The 20,428-nt window shown below is 36.0% G+C and overlaps 1 protein-coding gene across 3 annotated transcripts in view; it reads left to right on the forward strand.

The window, feature by feature from the left end:
- Positions 1-20,428, forward strand: part of ARHGAP15 (Rho GTPase activating protein 15) — a 617,790-nt gene that overhangs the window by 594 nt on the left and 596,768 nt on the right. The gene's annotated exons all lie outside the window — the stretch shown is intronic.

Here is a 20,428-nt window from a genome sequence, read left to right on the forward strand (position 1 = left end):
GGTATACTTTTAGTTTGAAAGTGCTTTTAAAATTAACTACTAGAGAAAATAAGGGACTTTGCATCTTCAACTGATCGTTTTACAAAATATGTACTATTCAGGATCCAGATAAGGAAAGAGAAAAAGGCACTTTGTTACAATAAGAAATAACCTCTGAGTTGCAGCACGGAAGTTATCCAGTATAAAGTGTTGGGTTAAAGTTAACATTAGAAGCCTTTGCAAAGTTGTAGTTTATCAAATGTGTAGTTTTTTAAATAACTATTAAAAAACAGGAAAGTTTTAAAATGCAAAACCAAGCTCTTTGTTATGACACTTGAATATTTTATATTATTTTCCTAAATTTTATTTAAGATATAGGGTGAAATGAGGGCAAGTTTCTATTTCACTAGCAAAATTCTCTGTTTAAAAAAGAACCTTTGTTGAAGGTTACTTTTGGGAAAAGGGGCAAATTAGGATATATTTTTGTTATTCATATAATTATGTAATTTTCTTTCTTTGAAGTTTTCCAAAATAATAACCTTAGAAATGAAAAGGACTTGTTAATCTTAAAGTGACAAGAACTTATCTTTTATACTAACTTCTTCCTTTTACAAAATGTCTTTGTGTTCTGTAACATATGTACAAAAATATAAAGTGCTGCTAAGCTCAGAGACAAATACCTAAAATAAATCCGAGTGTCAATTTTTGAAAGAATTTTAATAAAAGCATGAGATATGATATACTCTTCCCTGATATTATTTTTATTGTGCTGTTGAATGGGGGAAGTGATGGCCCCACAACACCTATTTTTTTGTGTGTTATTAAAAAATGGTTACGCAGTTGATAAGTGGCAACAATTCTTTTCCTTTATTATCTTTTATTGAAAGACACATATAAATGTTTTTGATATGGTCAATTTAGTAGGAAATTATTAGGCATATTAGTACACTCTATTTTAAGACCTCTTCAGTTGTCAATACTGAGGCTAGTTACTTGTTGACTATTAAAAGGATCACAGAAAAATGGAGATTAGGACTTGGTGTTCAATACATCTTTTATTGTTATAGTGAAAGGAAAAAGGGAGACCCTGGTAATATATATTTGCTTTGATATTCTGATTAGCTTTTCAATTTGTTACATTTCCACACAATGGAAAGCATTATTTAAATCTGTCTTCAATATTGTGGTTCTGAACCTCTGCATCTACAAAAGCTGTGTAATTCAGATAGTTTTGGTTGATATGTTATTACTTTATTTCATTTTATTATAAAAGAACATCACATGAATAAATATATGTAGTACTTACATATTAGCAAGAGTGAATCCACAGAAGTGTTTGGCACTGAAAAAATGTCCACTGCAGTTTTTTAAACCATTTCATATTTATAAAAGCCAAATTCTTTGTAAGATGATTGTTTCTTGCAGAAACGGTCAAATTAAAATATAAGTATCTTATGAAGAATTTATAAAACTAAGAACGAAATAAATGTAGCTTAGTATGGAGTTATAAAGAGCAACAAGTAGAGATGATAGACATAAACTAAGATACTCTCAGAATTATTTGTAAAAAGAAGTAACGCATTATCTCTTGAATATACAAAATCTTAAATAGTCACTTAAAAATGAGGTACTATAGGTTACTATACCTTTATACATTTTAAGTGAATAAATAAACACATTTTGGTGAAATGAAACAATGCAGAGAATCTCATTTGGAGAGTAATTTCAAAACTGATTTATTAAAAGTATATCATGCTTTTCCACTTGGGGCCAGTATTCTGCAAAATTCAGAAAAGAGACTTTTTTTCTATGGTATTTCCTCCTTTTATTCCCTTTCTATGCTTTGTTTTGGAGTGGCCTGATCTGTCCCTAATTTAGGGTCTCCCAGCCTTGGTACCTAGAAGGACAGACCACACTTGGCTCCTTCCATCCCATTCCCATTGTCCTTAAAACCTACTCATCTTCTTTCTCAGCACTTAGGGCATATGATAAAGATATCATGCTCCCAGGAGAGCTTTGTTTCTTTTTACTTCTTAGGCCTCCCCTACCCTGTCTGGTATAATTTTATTTACTTTTTCTTTAATATTTTTTAATGTTTGCTTATTTTTGAAAGGGATAGAGACACAGAGGGTGAACAGAGGAGGGGCAGAGGGAGAGGGAGACACAGAATCTGAAACAGGCTCCAGACTCTGAGCTGTCAGCACAGAGCCTGATGCAGGGCTTAAACTCATGAACGATGAGATCATGACCTGATCTGAAGCCAAACGCTTAACTGACTGAGCCACTCAGGTGCCCCTGGTATAATTTTAATAAGCTCTCTCAACAGATAGGATCCAAAGAACGGCTACATGTTGAGGACTTCAGTCAAGTGAAAAGAATTATACCGTAGCAAATAGTTGGGGGGGGGGGGTAAATATTTGGCAGAAATGTATCCGTTTCTATAACGTATTCCTATGCAAATATATACCATCTTGTAGTGGCTGAAAATTAATTGTACTATGTCTTAAGATTATTTTGATATCCCCACACACTTAGAAAATATTTAACATAATCAGTTATGTGTATTTTTTAAACCATTTAATACTCTGAATTTAAAGCTTTGGGTACCAGAAACATATTTTTTTTTTGCACTGCTCAATAAATATTATATAGCTAGACTTGAAAATATACTTATAAGTATTCTACATTTCAGGTTAGAGTTGGCAAAATGCCTTTGTTTTCAAATGATAGATTTGAATTAATATTAGCTTAGGCACCAGAGATAGGCATTGATTTGTAGAACTGAAAAATCCAAGGAAAGAGAAGTCAGGCATGGTGGGATCCAGGAGCTCACACAGCATAATTAAGATTGGGTTTTATTTTCTTTATTTCTTAGTTTTTTTGTTTGCTTGTTTTTTGTTTTTCAATTTTTCCGCACTGTGCTATAAGCCCTCTCTGACAGAATCTTACAGAGTTGACAAGAAAGCTTTAGGTTTACATTTGACCTTTCAGACCCTGTTGCAGAAGATTGGCTTTCCCCTATCACCACAGTAAAGGTCTCAGATTGGGATCTGACTGGACTGAATTTTGCCACATGACCATAGTGGAGCTAATCATGGACTCTAAGACACAAACACCATAAGTGACTGGACTAGGTCACCGGCCTTCTTTTGCATTGAGGAGCCGCCTGACCCAGCAACACGTGTACTCTTAGCTGAATGGAGGGGTCTTCACACATAGAAACGAAAATGCTTTCCTCAGAAGAAAGGGTGACTCCACTACACAGCCACTTATGGTCACACTTAAAAACATTGCTTATTCGAATTCTCCACACTTCATAATCAGACAGATATACAGTATCAGTTTAAAGATAGATCCGAATGAAGTGTTTCAATTAAACTGAATTTTAAAGTATTTTTCAAGAGGTACCTCATATATGAACACCTGTCTTGAACAGGTGAACACAGTGTTTTTCTTCTAAAAGTCTATAATCTAGTGGGATCATTATGTTAACAGTTATAATGCAAGTGAAATGTGTCAAGTACCATAAAAAAGATGTAAAGAATGTTCTATTAGGATTCAGAAATCCAGGAAACATTTTGTATTTCTTTAATGTGCCAGGAAATTAAGTAGAGAATTTCCAGTTGTGACATCATTTGATTATGTCCTATCAGAGAAATCAGGACAGTTTGGGAGGAAAGATTTGTAATAGTTTTCAGAGAGAGGTAGGATTCAGAGTTTGAGGACAGGAAGGGAATGTGCCCGGGCACACAATGTCAGAGGAAGAGTCTAGTTTTGTTTTTGTTTTTGTCTTTGTCTAGTTTTGTTAGCTACAAGTATAGTAGTAGGAGGTAAGGCCAGAAAGACAGTTTGAGATCCTGATAGGGTTGGCCTGCTAAGCAGATTATGACTAAGGGTTATAAAGAACAATAGTATCATTAAGCAGGGAAATACATAAATTGAATGTCCACATTTTGCATGTAGGTGGGCTGTCCAGCATCACGGTTTATTTATTTACTTTTCCCATGTATCTCCCTGTTGGTGACATACTCTTCAGGGTAGTTTACAGAAATGGTTACAGTCTGTGAAGGTAGATATTCTTGTAACATCAGGTGCTAGCTCCCCTCCCCAGGTGCCTTGAGGTTCTTATATGGGCTGTGGTTATAAAGATTGTTTTTTTTCTTTTTCAGTTTATGACAGCATTTTTGATTTTTGTTTTGTTTGTTTTGAATTTAAGAAAAGATGATGGAGCAAGATGGTTCAAAACCAGAATAAAACCTAAATATAAAAATTCTAGAAAAAAAATCTTTATTGTGTTCCCATTTCTATATACTGCTATTCACCTCTACTATAACCCAATAGGCAACCACTTTTCATAGTTATTTCTTAAAATTTTTCACAGTTTTTTTAATGCAAAAAGCCTATATGCACATATGACTATATATAATGTATGTGCATATACTCTCCTTTATTACATTAAGGGAAACATTATACATACCCTTCCACTTTGCTTTTCTTTTAGTAATATCTTAGACGTGTTTCCATAGTAAAAATAAGAAACTGTTTAAGTCTCTTTCTCTCTCTCAATATTCTCTCAGTATTTCACTCTGTGGATGTGCCATACTTAATTTATTAAGAGTCATGGGTGTCTTCAATTAGCTAAAAAAGGGATGACACATGAATGTTGAAGTGAAGGGGAAGAGAAAAGGAATGGAAATAAAGGAAACAAAGGAAATATGTATATCCAGAAACCCAACAAGTTCTCAGAGGCTAAGGCAGATGGGTGTAATCAGTAGCTCAAGTAGATAAATTAACCTGAAAAAGAAGGAAGAGCATTTTAATGAGTGTATATGCGGATGATGGGACATAAAAATGCAGTGATTAGAGGAAGTTGAGGAAATACATGCTTCATGGTTTCCATTTCCTCTGAAATTGTAGGAAAGCTCATCTGATGAGAGGGAATGTATACAGAATGCTAAAGAATAAGCAGAGTATCTTATTTTTAAAATTGGCCTTGTGATTACACACAATATTATGGTAGGTTTTAAAATTGATTTTCTCTTTTGGTGGCCATCAGCCCACTTAGATTCAATTCCGTAAATAATTTTTAACTCTAAGTATGTTGTGTCGGGCAAGGAATTATTGGGGACACAAAGAATCAATATGCTATCTAGCCAATGAAAACTTTTTAGGTAGTTTAGTGTACAAACACAAGAATTTAAGTATAGATCTATGTGTATAAATGCAATACTATAGAGATATCAAAGAACATTTTATTATCAGAGTCCCAGATGAAATTTGCCAAATCCAGTGGTCATTTACATGTCCTCATATTATTTATTTTCTGAGATACCTGAGATGCAATTGAACATTCCTTCCCTCTTGAACCTCTCTCTTCATTTGACTTCTGGTATGTTTCATTCTTTCAGGTTTTCTACACCCTCACTGGATGCTCTTTTTCTGTCTCGTTTGATAAATCTTCCTCATCATTCAGCTCTCTAAATATTGGAATGCCTTGCACTCAGTCTTCAGATTTCTACCTTTTTAGTCTTAGCTCTTGTCTTCTAAGTTTATTCCTCCTGGGTGAATTTCTTTTGGTACCATGAGTTTAAATATTATCTATATTTTAATTAGGTCTCAAAATCAAAATGTTTTTCTTAGCACTAAAACTACTAATGCAACTGGCTACTCATCAGCTTAGCTTGAATGTCTCATAGAGGTTTCAAAATGAGGATGTTCAGAATTAACCTTTTAATTACTCCCTGCTTGCCCCCAACTCGACTTGCTTCTTCCCTATTTTCATCCATCTCAGTCAATGGCACCACCATTCATCTATCTGTTTGGGACAATAAACTAGAATTATTGTCAGTTATACTCTTTCCCACACATTTCCTGCCCCAAACCACATTCAATTCAGCAATCAACAGAGGCTATAAAATATTGATTTAGCTCCCATTATCTTGTTTACTTAACTTTTCTCAATAGTGGCTCTTGAAAAGTTATATATATATTTTTTCACACTAATTGTTCTTTATTTTTTGTGTTTTGGTTGGTATAATGACTTTTCCCCCCAAAAAGAAAAAAAAAAAAACTTCTAAAGGTATACACTACAATGTGTGACATGTAGTAATATCACAATTTTAGATAAAACCACACTCATCAATTCACTTTCTGATTTCAAGTGAGAGAAAAACCATGCAAAACATATGGAGCAATTTTGATTTGCACATTGTGAATGAACTCAAGAAGGTTGAAGAGGTAGCAACTTCTAGAATGTTCCAGTCAGGTTTTTTTCCAGCCCAAAATATGTTTTTCTGTGCTGTAATTGATTGATTAAGTATCCTCTGTGGGCAAGAAAACCTTTTTTTTTTTTTTTTTTTTTTTTTTACATTTTATGTACAATTCATTTTTTATCAAGTTGTTGCTATTACTTACATAAACCATTTTTTAAATCTATTAGTATATTTTTGTGTTTATAAATGTTGATCGTGTATCTTGGGCTTTTATTTAACAGCTTTTGTTTTAGCAGGAATTAATTAGACATTAAGCAAGGGATTAATGTGTGTTGAAATATCCTAAGTTCGGTCACCTCTTACCACTTCTACCACTGTTACTACAGAATCTTCTTGACTTATCTCCCTGCTTCTACTTTTCATACCATAGTCATTTTCCAAGAAATAGCCAAAGTGGCCTTCTTAAGACTTAAATCCTACAATTTTTCCCAGTAAAAGAATTCCAAATGACTTTCTATTATATTTCAAATTAATTCAAGCTCCTTTTATCACTTGCAAGGCCCTCTCTTTCTCATTACTTTGCTTTCATTTCTCTAAATAGCATTTTGGATATGGGGAATTATTCTTTTTTCGACTTGTTTAGTGGCTGGACTCCACCTAAATAATCATTTAAGCATATTGACCTTGTCTGTTAATTTGCTACTTGATATACAGAACCTAGAACAGCTGTCGGCATATAATAACCACTCCATGAGTATTTGATTAGTAAAAGAATAAATGATACAAAAATTGACCCTGAACTGTAGAATCAGGAAAGGCTTTCTGTTTCTTGTGAACTTCTGGGTCTGAAAAAATAGGATCAATTTAGGGGAAGAGAAGCTGAAACATATTTCAGACAAATGACACTTGATGGGTATGTTTTGAGTAACCTTGCAGTGGTGAAAGTTTGTATTGAAATCCTGGATTCATTATATACTGTAGTGCCTTTTTGAAACTTAGAAGAAATAACTCACCATTTGAAAACATACTTCCATAAACAGATGGAAAGCACCAATCACTTCTAAGCATTTAAATTTTAAGCTATTTTAATAAAACTATGGTATTACAATTGAATAATTTTATGTCGATTTAAACTCATTTCTTCAAAACTTAGAGAACTTTTTGTTCTTGTCTTTACTGATGTATGACCAAACTTAGGGTCAAGCAAGGTATCTGTTGAAAAGAGCTCTGAAAGGTAGAATGCTCGGGAAATTGGATGCTGAGTCAAGGGGAAATTTTGTTTCTGCTAATTTATTTTCTGCATTAGTTAATTTTGTACTAGAATTTAAAAGGCTAGAATCTGAGCTATGGAACACTTATTCATCTTTCTTCTAAAGGCACTAGGAAACCAAATAACGTGAGTCTCCATATAATATCTATTCATACCAGGATGCTTGTCTTAAGAGATGTGGGAGATAGGAGGGAAAATGAGTGTTGATTACGCCAGTAGTGTCTCCAACACTGCAGTAGGTACTCTGCTATTACAAAATACAGACAATGTTCTCTCATTCTTAAGATGCTTTCAATAACATGTGACATTCATCAATGTAAAAATTAGAGTGGGATTGTTAATAGGAATCATGACTATGATTACAATATTATGTATAATGCATATTATGTATCAGGTGTTGTACATATCTAATAGCATTTGATATCCACAAAAATCATGTAAAGTTGGCATTCCCATTTTAAAGATAAGAAAGTTAAGGGTAAGTGCCCGAATTTATAGAGCTATTTGGTAGAGTGTGTTGTGATTTATAGGCACATCTGGGTTAAATCCACGACTAGGCAAAATCCCTGTTATTTTTACTATGCCATGCTGTGATTTCTAAGCCTAGTAAGTGTCAATAGTTAAACAATGCTGGGCTTCATTCAGGAGGCCCTAAAGTCTAAAAGGGTCTGAAAGGACCCCGCTTTGTTTGCTGTCTAGAACAATGCCATCTGTGGAAAACCTGTTTCTTGTTGGCTACATACATAGCCTTCTGTAGAGATGTTATACAACATGTAAGGAAGAAAACATTTTCTGCCTTAGTTTCTGTCATACTACAGGTGCCTTTTTTAGTTCTCTTTTTCCTTCTCCTATAGACCCTATGTTTCCCCTCAGCCTGTAAATCCCCCAAATTCTTTCCTAGACCATGCTGGCAGTTATGATAGCAACTAGCCACAAATGGTTATTCAGTATTTGAAATGTACCTTGTCTAAATTGAATGAAAAATAACCAGATTTTGAAGACTTAGTACAAATAAAAAGATGTAAGGTATCTTGTTAATATTTTTACATTGATTACTATACTGAAATTATAAAATTTTAACATGTCAAGTTAAATAAAATATATTATTAAAATTAATTTCACCCACTTCAGGGGCACCTGGGTGGCTCAATCGGTTAAGCAGCCGACTTCGGCTCAGGTCATGATCTCGCGGTCCGTGGGTTTGAGCCCCGCGTCGGGCTCTGTGCTGACAGCTCAGAGCCTGGAGCCTGTTTCAGATTCTGTGTCTCCCTCTCTCTCATCCTCCCCCGTTCATGCTCTGTGTCTCTCTGTCTCAAAAATAAATAAACGTTAAAAAAAATAAAAAAAAATAACATTAATTTCACCCACTTCATTTGTTTCATCTAATGTGGTTGCCAGAACATTTAAATTTTTTCTAGTTACCTGGCTTGAAAACAAACAAATACATGAATAAATAAAATCCCTCAGATATGGTCCTTAAATTTCTATCTTTGCCCTTAGCCTTTCTCCCAATACTACTTCTCATTTTCTTTTTTTCTTTTTTTTAAAGAGGCTCCACACCCAGCGTGGAGTCCAATGTGGAACTTGAACTCACAACCCTGAGATCAAGATGTCAGCTGAGATCAAGAGTTGGATGCTTAACTGACTGAGCCACTCAGGAACTCCCCATTTTTTTTATGTTCCTCATTTTTGATTATTACTTGATACTACCCCACGAAGCCCCAACAGTAGTTGAAACTGAGTATGTCCCAAGTTAAGCCTATAATATGCCCACAGAATCCTTCTCTTTCTCCCGCTAACTTCAGTCGAGATGTCTTTATTCCTGAAACCATCTGAACAAATCAGCTTGGAATCTCTATGAACTCCTGTATACTGCTTATTCCATGCATCTAATCAGTTGCCATGTTTTAGGGGCAACCATTTCCTTCTCTCCATTTCACTTATTGTCATAGTTACTAATTTGGCCATCCACTAAATCTTGTCTAGACTATGGCCAAAGGGGTCTTACTTGCTTTTCATACTACTGTTTTTCTTACTCCTTTACTTTGCCTATTTCAGATTCACTTTGTGTCTTCAGGGTGATGGTTGAGTTCCAGTTAAGAAACACAAGTAAAAGTATCTATTATCCATTTATATTCTATTTAAAGTTTTAAAAGTGGTTTTACATACATTATTTTATGTGATCATTCAGTAAGCATTCTATGAAAAGCTCCTGCTTTTGAAGTTTTTCAGGACATGTTAAGAACATAGTTTTCCTAAGTGTCTTCTGATTTATTAGCCTGTTCTCTTAATATTTTATACTGTAAGGAATTAAAAAAAAAGTTCTGGAACAACATTTGGTTAACTGATTGGATGTAGAGAAGGGAACGAATACCCCTAAAATGTGGAAGTTGGTGCCTGTCTGAAATCTCTGGGCTCCACCACTTGCTAGATATTATATATAGTATTTGTGCAAGTTACTTTATCTCTTGAATCCTGAGTTCTCTCACCTACAAAGTGGGGAGTTTCCTCACAAGATGAAAAAGAAAATGATGTACATAAAGAACTTTGCCTAGTTTGTGGCACATAGTAATTGCGTTAAAAAGGTTAAATGTAGTGTGAATTGTAGCAGTAGTAGTAACTTTTATCAGGTTGTCTAGACTCAAATGATGACCATATTTTTTCCTTCATTATGATATAAAAATCATGGTGGGATAATTTTGGTTTATTTCAATTCTAAGTATTATAATAAGATTATGAAACTCATCAAGAGAAATTTCTTGCTATTAGTTTCATTTCCTCAATACAGTTGTGTGGGGGAATATAGTATAGCCATGTGGGGCAGAAGAAAGGAGGCTCTTTTCTTATTTATTTACCAATTTTGGTTAATATGAACATTTTCCTTCAAGCAGCTCAAGATGTGTCCTTACCAAAAATAACCTTCACTTTTTTGAAGAATTAATGTCCATCACAGAAAGCAATTTAAAAAGTAGTAGGCAACCATTGACTCTTGGACTTCAAGTTAAATTGAAGCAAAGAAAAGCTATGGAGACAAGGAGAGAGAAAAAAAGTACAATTCTCCTCACCAACTTTTATATCTAATTCTTTCCTGGGGTGATTAGGTGGTGACATAAATGGTTCATAAAACAGGTATGCTGGGGTCCTAGCAAAATGATTCCAGAAAGAAAAAATAAGAAAGAAATTTGGTAGGTCCAGAGTGTAGGTTGCTGATCCAGTTAGAGAAACATTTAGAGTTTTATTTTGTTTTTTTCCCTGGGAAAATCTGCTCAGGATTCTGTGTATGGAGGTTGAGTGAATATATCGATTTCAATCCTAATTTTGAGAGCAGTCAGTGTTAGGGCATCAGATTAATGAGACCAGGTGTGGCGCTAGGAGGTGACTGACCCAAGTTTCAGCTGGTGGTGCTGTCCTTGAAGAACTGGCTGTATGCTACAGGACAGAGGACTTTACGTTAGAAGTCTGTCTGTAAGAAAGGGGATTAGCAAGTGGGCCATAGTTTCAGGGTGAGAAATCAGCTCGGAAGGAAGACTAGAGAATGGTCAGCATGGCAGATCGGTATAGGGAGTATGATTTGAGGCTGAGAAGGTGAGGACGGTGAGACAACAGTGATTGCTCTGACTTCCTCTGACTGTGATGCATTGTATCCCAGGTACTCATGGCATCTTTTGATGTGGAGAACTAGGAAAGAAAAATAAGAATTCAATGACATGGGGCACCTGGGTGGCTCAGTAAATTAAGTATTCTACTTGAGCTCAGGTCATGATCTGGAAGTTTGTGAGTTTGAGCTCCACATCGGGGTGTGTGCTGTCAGCACAGAAGTGGTCAGAAGAGATATACAACTCAAATAGAGAACAGAAAACAATAGAAGTCAGGATATAATTATCTGCCAAAATATAATGCGAACAATAAAGGAGGTCAGAGCAGAGAGAGGGGGAAAGGGGAACTCGCTTAGCAATAGCAATGAGCGCAACACAGTATCTGACTTTTGGTAATTTGAGGTCATGCAGAGAAAGTTACACAAATAAAATAATCTTAATCTCTGATGAATCTCTTTCTAAACCAGTGGTATAGACTCAGTCTCTTGGTTTTGTTCTCCATTTTCTAATCCTACCAGCTTGGGTTTAAAAATCATAAAATATAGGAAATGATGTTGATTTCACATGCAGCAGAAACTGCTCTATCCATACATCAGAGGAGCAATCCTAATAGAGGTGACTGGCACCATGGGTCATAGTCACAAATGCCATCAGGCCGGTCAGTATTTTGATGCAAATAAAGTGGAAAGGGAGAGAGCCTCTGGATTAGAAAGAACTTGCCCTGTTTCCAGGATGTGGAAGCTGGATGCCCCCAGCTGACAGTTACCATCCATCCTTAACCACTTGTCCATATCTTCTGATTTTTCAAGGGAAGACACACAGATCTGCACCTTTTTTTTTTTTTTTTGAATAAAAATCCTCACTTTTCAATCGCAAACTGATTCAAAACATTCTAAAACAATGTTCAGGCCCAACAACATATGTCTGTGGGTTGAATTTGGTTGGCAGTCTGCCGATTTTCCACCTCTTCTTGAATTTATAGCTGCTCCTAAGAAAGCAGGAGCAGAATGTCATGATTAGAAACAACTGGAGTCCTCCATATACAAAATAAATCCTAATAGGGGTACCTGGGTGGCTCAGTCAGTTGAGCGTCCGACTTCAGCTCGGGTCATGATCTCGCGGTCTGTGAGTTCCAACCTCACGTCGGGCTCTGGACTGACAGCTCAGAGCCTGGAGCCTCAGATTCTGTGTCTCCTCTCTCTCTGCCCCTCCCCCGCTCATGCTCGCTCTCGCTCTCTCTCTCTCTCTCTCTGTCAAAAATAAATAACATTAAAAAAATTCAAAATAAATCCTAATAAAGGCTTAGAGACTCAGTAGCACATTCAATTATTCTATGAAAAAGCATCCATTTTTGTATAGATTTTTTCACTGATGTCTTTGTTTTGTTTGTCTAACTTTCCAGGAGTGGGTCCGTTTTCCTAACCTGAAAAACTGACCTTGTTCTGTTGCTCATGTTCCTCAAAACATTTTTTAACTATTAAAAGATGTCCCCAAAAGGTTAACTTTTCTTAGTAATAGCAAATATAGTCATCCTTAATTTGCCTGGTATTTTCAAAGTCACGTGAACAGCACATGGCCAGCACACGTACACTTGTATGGATGCATTGTTGTATATACCTTGGGTGGTGATAATAGTAACAAAAATTTAAACACATGCACGTACACGCATGTGAAATCCACGTTGTACTAGAGGGGAAATGTAGCATGGGTGTGGTTGTATAACCCATTTCATCATACATACTGTCTATTAATAGATCAGCATCACTAAGTCTCAGAAATAGTTATGACAAAAATTAGTGTTCAATGTGTTTTAAGTAAAATAGATAATCCTGATAGCCATTTTCAAACTTTAGATGTTTTATGCAGTCCCTTTTGACTTCAATGCAGCCAAGCCAAAATTCTAGAAGTTTCTTTGTGAGGAGCCCAAATTAAGATAGAAATTTGACTCTACTACTTGGAATTATAGTAGCACTCAGTTAACTGGAGCCTAATCACATAGACAGTGTATCTAACCATCTCCCCTACCTCCCACCTCCTAGAGTGAGGCCCCTGAATTCTACTTTGAGGAAAGAAAAGCAAAGCACAAGTTTTGCTTAAATGTGGGATCTATCCCTCAAAAAACTCCTAGATGGAGGTCCTGCTAATGCAGCTGAAGCTTTTCAAGACATTAAGGCATCAAAACCGCCTTTTAGTTAATCAGCCTAGAAAGAAAAAGATATACCACATATTTGGCATATTGAAGGATATTCAAAGGCAAGAATTGAAAAACTCGGTCAAAAACTTTCAATTTAAAATAATGTGAACTAGTAAATATTTTTTGCCATTTTGATATTTTTGGCTTCATGAAAGGAAGCCTCACTGCTCCCAAATTTCAGATTAAATTTGAGTGAAAACAGCAATATTTTGTGGAATTTGGTTGTTCTCACACCAAACATCCTTTGATGTCTAAGAAGCAAGAGAATTGTTTTCCAAGTGTTTACATTGATGTTGTTTTACTCCCACTTACCAAGTTCATGATATAAACATAAAAAAAAAAGTGTTCATGCTGAAACACTCACAATAGACCCAGATTGCTTGGAGTATGATCCTGTTGAGTTTTTCCTTTATGTAAAAGAATTCATTTCGCAGTACCTACCTACTTAGCTACTTAGTCACTTCTCTTCTCATTTTTCCCAACTATGATTGATACCACTTCCCTGACGACTAACATATTTCAAAGTGAAATGTAATCCCAGAAAGTGTTTAGAACAACAATGTTAACAAATACGAACTGAGCAGTAGTGGGATTTAAAGATAGAAGGATACTATAGCAATTAATAATCATTTTAGAACAATGCAGATTTAAAATAAAGAAGAACTTTATGTAAGACTTGTTTCTCATCAACGTTCAGTGTGCATCTTAATCAGCAGGGGCGAAGCCTCAGTAGTTTCCCAGGCTCCTCTTCAGTCTTGCTGAATGGGACTCTTTGGAATGTGCAGTGAAATATGTGTGTTTATGACACTTCCTATACTGACTGGAGAATCATTGCTCTATAGCTTTTCTACCCCTCACTACTAAAGCCATTTGTTCCTTTTCAACTGAGGTTATTTCTGACCTTAACTCCTAGAAGCAATTGTAGCCTAATGCACGTAATCTTTAGCTAATTCCAGTGGAATGGAGTTCTGTGAGTTCAATATTAAATTATAACAAGTGATTATGGCTTTGGTTTGTACTTGTGATGCATACATCAGGTGCGTTTCCCCTTATTTACAAGTCCCGGTCCTTCAGCAAGTCATACCTTCCTCATTAGGCGTTTGCTTTGTCCTCAACCACAACTTCTGCTGGTAACATGGTCATTCATTGCCTCATTCCTTTGCTAAGATTGAGGTCTCTCTACTGCCAGTGTCCCTTCTGGATAATTGAGTTGGGTGTGAAAAAATGCGTAATTGGAACTCTGACACTTAGTAACAAACCTCCTAATCCATAATGGTCTACAAATGTGAACTTCTGTGTATTGCCCTGCTCAGATTATGAATGGTTGTTTTTTCCCACCTGTTGGGTAAATCTTTCTATTCAACTTAGATCCCCAGGTGCCAATGTTTCCTGATGTATGTAAAAATTGGACACAGCTGCATCTCTCGTGAACATTTGTGGTTTGGAGAGCTCTCCAATACCCGTTTACTTCAGATGAAGAGCCAGATCCTGGTCTTTTCTCACCTCAATAAATCATGAGAGATGACTGGTCCTTCTAATTAAAAGATTTATATATATACGTATATAATATCTATTATTATATCTTATAACCTTAATATATATCTTATAATCTTAAAATATATAATCTTATATAGATCTTAATATATCATTTTATATATATATATATATATATATATATATATATATATATATATATATAATCTTTACAGAAAGATACCCCTATCTCACATTAAACACAGAAATTATTTTCAGAAGGATCACAGCTCTAAAAATAAAAGTTGGAACAATATATATTTAAAAAAAATTTTTTAATGTTTATTTTTGAGAGACAGAGACATGGCATGAGTGGGGGAGGGACAGAGAGAGAGGGAGACACAGAATCCAAAGCAGGCTCCAGGCTCTGAGCTGTCAGCACAGAGCCCGACGCGGGGCTCAAACTCATGAGCTGTGAGATCATGACCTGAGCTGAAGTCAGGATGCTCAGCTGACTGAGCCACCTGGGCGCCCTGGAACAATATATATTTTTAGAAGATAATACAGTAATAGTCTTTGTGGCCTTGGTCAAGTAAGGATTTCTGAAGAGAACAAAAAAATCACTAATCATAAAAGGAAATAAATGATAAATTGGATAATACTAAAATTAAGAATATTAATGAAAAAAATTATACTAAAAGAATAAAAAGTAACCCATAGGTGGGAAAAGATCATTATTGAAACATATGTATTGAAAAATGGCTTGTATCCAGAATACACAAATAACTCCTCCAAATCAGTAAGAAAAGGACAAAGAACCTAACGGAAGTTTTTCATAAGCACTTTACCGAAGAATATTATGTAGCAATCAGCCACATAAATAGACATTTGAGTGAAATAATCTCAGCAACAAAAAGTGCATACTCCAGGTTTTCCATTTGTATTAATTTAAAAAATAGGCAAAACTAAGACAGAATAATGATTATTTTTGGTGGAGTAGACAGATAGTGACTGCTCAGGGGTTTCTGGAGTGCTGATACTGTCAAGCGTGTGGTGTGGTTACATGAACGTGTTCAGTTTGTGGCAATTCATTGTACTTTATATACAAACATGGGCATACACACAAACTACACAAAATGCATTTTATGCACATATAATTGAGTGGAAAACTAATGTTTAAGTGCATTAAAGGAAATATACTGAAATATTTTAATAGTGTTGTCATTGTCACAACAATGTCGCATTTCCAGACACGTCCCCTTGGCACTGAAATCCAATCCAATCAGTTCAGAGTTTGAAGACATGAGCATTAGGGAAAGACTAATCGGATACAATAACAAATTTGCTAAATAAAACAAATGTCAGCCATATTTGACTACTGTCAATTACTGACTCCTGCTAATTACTGTCAAACACTAATTATGCAATATGCAGCTTCCCCATATTTTAACCTGGGCAGGCCAAGATAGAGATAGAGGGATCCTGGTGTACTGCAATCAATGTGTGATTAGATTTATTCGGCTTGATAAAAGGGCTTTGCAACTAAGTCACATCCATTAGGAAGCAAATGCTACGGAACATGAAATCCCAGGAAACAAGCAACCACAGGTTGAAATGTATTTTTTGCACTTGATACTCTTCCAACAAATATCAGAGAACCGGTCCTGTCCCAGAGAGTGTCTGCTTGTTTTGTCAGTGTTTCCTAATACTGTGGCTGCTGATGCTTTCTCCTTAAGTGACATTTCATCATCCAGTGCCCTAAGATAGTCACCCTGTTTTCCCTTAATTGATACTTGTATGCAAGAGGTGGAAAATGGCTCAGCATTTCTTGCTAGATTAGGTCAAAGCTGACAGAGGAAACAGAGGGAAGATTGCATTACTTATGCCCCTTATGGTTCTCTTGTGTATCTAAGGAGATTGTCATTTCATAAAATTTCTTATGCTGGCTAAACATAATTACAATAGCACAGGCATTTTGTTCCTATTAGCATGTCAATTTTTTTTACTACTTACCTGATCACCGGAGGAAAATCCAAAAGCAGTTCTTCTGATCTTAACTTTATTTTTCTTCTATGTCCTTAGTAAGATATAATTGTACCTTTTGATCTCTCTTCCTTAAGTGCTTCATTTTGCCCTTCCGGTGAAGTCTTTAACTCTTTTCTCTTCATTCATTTAGTGAACGAAGCATTACAATGTACCTGGAAGTTCAAAGTAAGTTTCCTAAAGTTCTGGAGTATTTTTTTCCCAGATCACTTATCAGGTGCTCTTATCATACGATCAGTGTTTACAAATAGATGCTATGATATTATTCTGATTTGAAGTTAATTAAGAAGCATCTTGAGAGAATGTTACCGTTCTTCTGTGGCTGGAGATCTATTCTTCTGGGAGCCTTTTTACCAAATCTTTGGGGAGGGGATTATGTCTTAAACAGATCATCAGAGTTTCCCAGGATCTATAAGACAAAACCCCAATGCTTTACTGGAAATGGCAAGATTCTCCCCATTCACTCCTAATCATTTAACTTTCTCACCTCCCATACTTTACTGTTTGTTGTGGATGTTCACTCCTGTTTTCCTTAAATCTTGTGATCTCAGCCTGTGCTGCCCTTGACATTCCTTCTCTGCCTGTTGGGTCTTATTTTTATACAACATCAAGGTCAAATGTCACCTTCGCCTTGAGATTGTCCTCAGTCCCATCCTCCATTGCACTCTTACCAGACTCCATGGTAGGCAAGCATGCTTATGTCTGCCCCCAGGTTCTCAACAATTTTTGTAGAAACTGTGGGACCTAGTAAGTTTATTTTTCAGGGCAAAAGCTCAAGGAGTACTTGAAATGTAAAATGAGATGCTTTGCTCCCAATAAGATGGGGACTAAAAGGTGAAGGTCCCCAGGGGATGAGAGATGGCAACCAAGATACCACAATCTAAAAAAAGATTGAGGTTGCCTGTCACACAATTTTGTCTTGGACTTATTCTACTTAAAAACTATATTTTACTTGTCATTTTCACCATTTAGAATGCCCACGGGTAATGACAATAACTGTATTACAATTTATCCATGCAGATGACTTGCCAGACTTTGTCAGTAAATGCAGCATATCACCCTGATTCCCTGATTAGGTTAAGTTAAGTAAATGCAAAGCCTTATTATCACATTTCCTATATATAACACCTGCCCAGTCAAAGACAATGTTACCCGATGGGGTGGCTATGGTCAAATTCCTTTACTATGATGTTCTTTTCTCATTATATTTGACATTTTTGAAACTGAGTTTTATTGCACTCTCTCCGCTTATGGAAGTGGTCTGGGGAAATTAGACTTAATAGAGATGTAGAAGCCACAGGGAAAAAAGAAAAGGAAAGTGAACTGGAAGGAAACTGAAATTAAAATGTTATTTTAGTAAATGGCTGCAGTGGTGGAGACGACAAACAATTGCAATGCAAGTTAATTACTGACCTGTCAGGAAAGTGTAGCACGAAGGTTGTGCCACACATTACTGGGGCTGCCATAGCCACAAGTCATTTCCACAGGGGAACAAACAGACCGTGAGCTACCACAGATCAACATAAGATCTTTCCAGGGGATAGAAATGAATTTCTCAGAGCAGTAACATTTGTCTGTGGAGTTTCTTTGAGCTCCTTAGCCCACACATTCTGGGAAAGGAATGGAGTCATATTGCCATAGAGGATTCCTGTTTGGGGGACCGTAGCTCTTGGTGGCTGGGGTGACCAGACAGCTCACTTGCCACGCACTGAAAAACCTAGGCTGACACCCATGGAATGGGGATTCCCTGGGGACTCTCAGGGCTTGCCTCTGAGACAGGTCTCCTCACAATATCTTCTGTGGTGTCTCTGCCAGGGAAGAGAGTCCTTCTCTGTGGAGAATGACTTTAAGAACCTAAAGAAATTTGGAACTCGATGGAGACTTCCTCTATTGTCAAAACAAATAACCCTGCTAAGTTCTAAGACATCATTAAACATGGTCATTTAATTATAAGAAAGAAAAAAAGAGTTATTCTGAAATGAAAATATGGTATTCTTCTTATTTTTAAAATTCATATTATTCTCCAAGTATTGGCCTCAGAAGGTATGAAAAGCATTGCTTTTTTTTTTTCCTGCCCCAACTTGTCATGCAATAGTCATAGTTCAGCGGACCTTAGAAACATTGGCCAGAGGGAGTTATACATTTTTTTTAAATAAGGAATAGACTTTATCAAAGGCATTTTCCAACTGGTAATGTTTTGCTAGGCTATGTACGCAGGCATTGACTAGTTTCTACGTGTGTTTTCCACTTATATATTCAGTAAACATTAAATCTCTATTGTTTTGTAAGGAAGCACAGGAACATTTATAAACATTTAAATTGAAAGATGTATATGATATATACCTAACATGGCTGTACTATGATCATATTACCTCTCTGATCTCAGACTTCCTTTGGAAATCTTGTTACCTTATTTTTCCACACATGGTTTCCAGTTGACTTGGGGGTCTGTGACTAAAGCAACGATGTTTGGAGATGCAGGACCTGAGTTCTCTCCTGGGTCTACTTTGAAACGAGCTGTGGCACCGTGGGGAAGACACTCAGTACACCTGAACTTCAATTTTCTCTGCTCTGCAGCACAGAGATGATATCATAGTGCCTACTCATTTTCTCCTAGCTCAAAATAAGTCTTAATACACTTTTATTTTTAATGCTGCTGATGGGAAAGAGATGTCAAAAACATACTTTCTAACTCAAAAGGGCAAGCTGCTGAGCCTTAGTGTAATTAACAGAGTGCAACAAATAATTGACAGAGCAGCTATGAAATTTATGATTAGATGAATTATCACATTCACTCCTATCTGGGTATTTGCAGTGTGAGTGGGAGAATCTGGCCCAGAATACCACTGAACCTAGTCTGTTGAGAAGAACCAGTTTGTGTGGCTCTTACAAAGTGCATTCTCATCACAGTTTCCTGTTTTTAAAGCAATATTGAAAGTGGAACTAATGCAATATCACAAACCTTTCTTGCTCTTCACTTGGCACATACAAAATCAGGAAGTCTAGAGAAATTGTGAAGCCAGTCTTAAGTGATTCACATTTCAATTTCTAACTCAGGGATAGGATATTTATTTGGAGAGTTATATGAAATCAATGGATATTTTAGACACATGCAAAATGAACTAATTCTTCAATATTTTCATTAGTCATCTGCAGCCTCATGTAAGAATATAAATGCATAAGCCAAGAGTGTTCTCTCTAACAAATTTTGATAATAATGATGATTATAATAATCATAATGAGTAGATGAAATGTTATAAGAAGAACAAGTGGAATACTGAATAAGCCTCTAGATCACATGAATCTTAATATAACTTATAGTTAACAAAATTTTTGATGCCACTAAGTTGAATGTAAGTCAGCATGGACAAATATTGTTGATTTTACAATCTACTCTATAAAATATAGAAAGTTGGGGGTCAATGAGGGAAGAAAACGAGGGTGGAACAAAAGAATAATTTCTTTTTTTTTTTTTTTTTAATTTTTTTTTTTCAACGTTTATTTATTTTTGGGGGGACAGAGAGAGACAGAGCATGAACAGGGGAGGGGCAGAGAGAGAGGGAGACACAGAATCGGAAACAGGCTCCAGGCTCTGAGCCATCCGCCCAGAGCCCGACGCGGGGCTCGAACTCACAGACCGCGAGATCGTGACCTGGCTGAA

Source organism: Puma concolor, chromosome C1 (assembly GCF_028749965.1).
Source record: "Puma concolor isolate L17-30 chromosome C1, mPumCon1.1.hap2, whole genome shotgun sequence".
NCBI classification, from domain to species: Eukaryota; Metazoa; Chordata; class Mammalia; order Carnivora; family Felidae; genus Puma; species Puma concolor.